This window comes from Balaenoptera physalus (assembly GCF_965194825.1).
Source record: "Balaenoptera physalus genome assembly, chromosome: 1".
NCBI classification, from domain to species: domain Eukaryota; kingdom Metazoa; phylum Chordata; class Mammalia; order Artiodactyla; family Balaenopteridae; genus Balaenoptera; species Balaenoptera physalus.
Genome location: NC_138882.1, coordinates 190,495,646 through 190,500,964, shown reverse-complemented (window position 1 = coordinate 190,500,964; position 5,319 = coordinate 190,495,646).

Below are 5,319 nucleotides of genomic sequence, written 5' to 3'. Positions count from 1 at the left end.
TTCTTCTGGAAAGCACACAGCCTGAGTAGATACCACCTACTCCTCCCATTTGTCCTCACCGTCCCCAGGAAGCCCTCCCTCCACCCCTGCTGTGTGTGCTTTTCCCCCTTCCCCACCAAACACGCAGGCGCCCTAATGCACAGCTGTCTCTTTACCAGGCTGGAAGTTCCAAGAGGTCAGCGCTCTTGCCTCCTACTTCACAAGTCTACTCCTGGCACATAGTAGGTCCTGGTAACATTGTGTCTCTTATCAGTCCCCTGGCCTCAAAGCCCTCAAGGGGGAGGTGGGTCCGTTGTCTTGGTGTCCTAGCATGGGGCTGATCAGAGCATCCAGAGGATGCCGGTCCAATGAAGAGGTCATCTATTTCAGAGTCATCCCTTCAGTGGGTTTGTCAGAATCAGCCTCTTCCATGAATTTGTGAAAGACGTGTTAATTGAAAGGCTTCAGTGACAATTTGAAATACAGCTATCTGAATCAATATTGATATAAAAAACAGCATTCATGTTTGTATGTGACTAAAAAGTCAGGTGTTGGGAGACAAAGAAATCCCAAACTTGAAATCTTTCTCGTACCCAGGCACTAAAGTCTGTTTCCATCATTTACAAAGAATAGCATGTCATTTCACTATTAATTAGCCTTTATGATTTGACATTGCAACAGGAATAGAACTTTTTAAAAAATAAGTGTTTTTCTTAGATATTCTTTTTTTCTGTGAAATGATCAATGTGTGTTTTATTATAGAGGTTTATTAAAAGAGAGAGGTAATGACTGCTCTGCTGGCCCCACCACACACAGACCACACATAACTCACACTCTCTGTGGTCCGTGAGCACACCCCACCCACAGTGGAAAGATCGGCTCTGCAGAAGAGGGAGACACCCACTTCAGCCACCGTATGCCCCTCATATCAAAAGTTTCCATCAGAGTGATACCTTCCACCAAAGAAGAAAATCCAAATTGGCTTCAGAAGTAACCGAAGCTTGTTTTGCAGCATTTAGAAAACTGTTTCCAACTTGTACATCCCTAAATATGTTCATTTATTTGGATCACAGAAATTTCCATGCATTTCTATTAAACTTAATTATTGAATTTCCTGAATTAATCCTCAAAGGGAACCATTTAATTCTGTCTTGATTTTCATTCTTTGTTAACTGTCATTTAGGGGGAAAGGTGACGCATACCCCCAAGTTCCTGTGTTTTTCATTTATAACATTTAGACATTATACCAAAATATACTATGATAAGAGTATGGTACAGTCTGTGTAATAAACACAGCCTCTGTCAGATAAGCAGAATAAATGGTGGATTTTCTTTGTTTATAATCTGGGACAAATGAGTTAGCCTGGGTGGCCCAAGCCTGTGGGGCATGACCGGTCCCTTTGTATTTGTGGATAATGGACAACAGAGGATTAAACGTCAAGAGTCCAAAGTTGAGAGTGAAAGAAAGCCATGTTGGAATTTAGTGTTGTAGTTTGGAAAAGGGAGAAAAAATTATACCTAGCTCTGTTCTGAAGCAGCACTGGTGAACGCCCTCAGCTTTGCTTTGCCTCTTATTTTAAAAAGATTGTAGCACCAATGACTGTTCTCTTATTCTTACCAGAATACCAGGTTAACAGAATTCTTGCCTGAAACCTCCTGGTCAGGCTCCCAAAATATCAACCGGCTCCACCCAGAGACCGCATATGAGCCATTCAGGGAAGGTCAAAGTTCTCAAGTCAAATCTCAAATGTTCTTGTTCTGGAAAAGTAATCATGCCCATTCATACTTTTTCATGTGTTTGGTGAGATTGGCTAGAAAGTTTCAAAAAATCCTCCATAAATATTACCTTCATCTTTTACTATAAATAACAAACTCTTATCAAAACAGTAAAGAAAGAGCCAAATGGAGGTACTTCATCTATTTAAATTAAAACAAAAAATGTTTCTGAACACATTATTATATCATACACCAAAGCATCCTTTAAGGGGGAGGGAGGAATACCTATTATTATACTTGTTATTGCATTAAATTTCTTTCCGGCAGTAATTTTCTTGGAATGTGACCAAAGTGTAGATCCAAGTCAATGTGATAGAACCATTGACTGAGTCATCTGCAATCAAATGCTTTTTTTTTCTTCCAGAAAAATCATTTGATATAACTCAACACCCTTTCATGATTACAAAATGAAAACTAGCCCTCTGCACTAACCAGGAATAGAAGGGAACTTCCTTAACCTGATCAAGTATATTTACCAAAAAAATACCCTGAAAGTATCCTCTATAAATAAGATAAAAAACAGACTAACACATTGTACTGGAGGTCCTGACAATAAGTCAAGCGGTACCCCCAAGCAAAAGAAATAAACGACAAAAGACTAGAAATGGAAAAAACTATTATTATGACAAATACCATGATTGTCTATATAGAAAACCCCAAAGAATCCACATACGTACTATTAGAAAATAAAAGGAAAGCTTAGGAAAGAGGCAGGCTATAAAGCAATATACGCAAATCAACGACATCTCTCTACTCCGATGACAAAAAAAAAACTGCCTAAATGGCAACAACAACGAACCTAGAGATAAATCTAACTAAAGATGTACAAGTTCTGGAGAAACTTTATGAAACTTTATTGAAGGACATTAAAGACTTGTCCTGCCAGGTATCAAGAAGAGCTATTATTAAGCTACTGTAACAAAGACAGTGCGTATTGGCACACGGACAGATAAACTGACCAATGGAACAGAATAGAGAGCTTAGAAACCACTCGTGGATAGATGGAAATTTGATAAATGACAGAGGTGTATTGAAGATCCATAGGGAAAAAAGGGACCATTGGATAAATGGTACTGGGACTAGTGGTTATCCACATACAAAAGTCAACATTGGATCATTACTCACGACATACACAAAAATTATTCCTGATAGGTTAGAATTAAATACAAAAGACAAAACTTAAAACTTTTAGAATAAAATGTGAGGAAATATTTTTATGATATTGGGGCAGGGAAGGATTTCTTTAATCAGGACACCAAAAAAAATGTTAACCATGCAAGAAAAGAGTTGTAAACTGAACCATATTAAATTAACAACGTTTCCTCTTATTACCACAAAGACAAAGAGAGACACAATTTAAAAGAGAAAAAACAAATTGCAAACAAATATTTATAGCACATATAAGTAACCAAAGATTATTATGTAGACTACATAAAGAACTTTTATGAATCAATAAGAAAAAGAGAAATAACCGAGTTTTTAAAATGGTTTAAAAAACACGAGCAAGCATTTCTCAAAAAAGAAACACAAAATGTATAAAAACGTGACAGAAATGCAAAATAAGACCATGGTGAGATGCCATTCTAAACCCACTAGGTTGGCAAAATTAAGTCTGAAAAAGCCTGAGGGTGGCAAGGATGGGACTCAGTGGGATGCTTGTACGCTGCTGACAGGAGCACAAATTAGAAAAACCACATTGAAAAGCAGTTCAGCCCTGCAGTAGACTTTTTATTGTTCAGAAATGTTTGCTGCCCCTCCCTGTGTGATGATTATACTTTCTGCCCTATTATTGCCGAGCTTGGCTGCAGGAATTTTTCTTAAAGTTAGAATCTAGCCAACTACATATGAGTGTGTTCCTTTGCCACAACATGGTCAGTGTCCCAAGTAGAAGCTGCTCTCTCCACCTACATCCCAGAGTGAAATAACATGGGACAGAGTCACAGCCAGCCTTCAACGGGCATGTAATGACATCCAGAAATGCACCTCTGTTGTGTGGTTGTAATCCATTAAGATTTGGGGTGGGGGGCTCATTTGTCATTTCTGCATAATTTGGCATAACCTTACTGATACGGGACTAGCTCATAAAGTTGAACATTCATATGCCCTAAGATCCAGAAATTCTACTTTAAGGAAGTTTCCCTAGAGACACTCCTAAATGGAAAACATATAAAAGAACATTCATAGCAATATTTTCCATAATTGCAAAAAGAAACCTGGAAACAACCCAAATGTCCTTTGGTTCAGAGTGGATTGATAAATAATGGTATATTTGCAAAGCTATACAGCAGTAAATATGAATGTATTCTAGCTATGCACAATAACATGAATGAGTCTTACAAATATACTTCTGAGTGATTAAAGCACAAGTGTCCATACAGCACAATACCATTTTCATAAAGCTCAAAAACAAACAAAACTAAGTAAAATAGTTGTGGGGTACATAATTATATGATACATGATTTTCTTTTAAGCAAGGAAATGAGAGACAACATTGCTGTGAGAAGTTGCCTGGAGTTGGGGTGGGGAGGTAGACAGCAGATGAGGGAGGGAAGCAGCACACAGATGGATACTCTGACCCTGACTTTGATCCTATAAAGGGTCAGTTATTAAATATTCTAGGCTTTGTGGGCCATACAGTCTCTGTCACAACTACTCAACTCTGTTCTTGTAATGCAAAGGCCACCTGAGGGTGCCTTGTGTGCTTCAGGAAAACTACTTATGGACTCTGAAATTTGAGTTTCAGATAATTTTATGCATCATGAGGTATTATTCTTATTTTGATTTGTTTTTAATTATTTGAACATGTAAAACCATTCTTAGCTCATAAACTATACGAAGGCACATGGCATCTCAGATTTGGCCCATGGGAGTTTGGCAACTCCTGCTCTAGTGCTCGGGTTGGGCTATGTGTTCATGGGTCTTCACTCCTGTTTCATTTACTAGTTTATGTATATCAAATATTACTGCTAAAGTTTTTAAGAATAAAATAAAAAGTAAGTTGTGGCTCAGAGGGGAGTAGGGCAAAGGCAGAAGATGGGAAGATGGAGAGGACGAAGGATATGCAGGGACATTTGATTCTTTCCAAAACTGTTCCGCATGGTCTGCTTTTTCTTCTTTTGTTTGTTTGTTTGTTTGTTTTTGGCCACATTGTGCAGCATGCAGGCTCTCAATTCCCCGACCTGGGATCAAACCTGTGCCCCCTGCATTGGGAGTGAGGCGTCTTAAGCACTGGACCACCAGGGAAGTCCCAAGGTCTGTTTTTTTTTTCCAGTTTTTTGCTCTTGACCCCAAACTTGGGCAATGATGATGACTGTTCTCATTCTCCCCTGACAATGGAGGATGTCTTGTGCTGAATGATTGAACCAATGGAAAATTTGATGGGGGATAGTGCCTGCATCTTATGGCTTATTGCCATATGTCACATTAGCACCAAAAAAAAAAAAAATAGAATTGATTTTGATTATAATTTTAGCTGCACCATTGGTCTACATGATTAAATTTAATTCTCTTTGGATTTCAAGAAAACTAGCCCAAACCTCTTAAGCAGTATCTAGAAAATGTCAC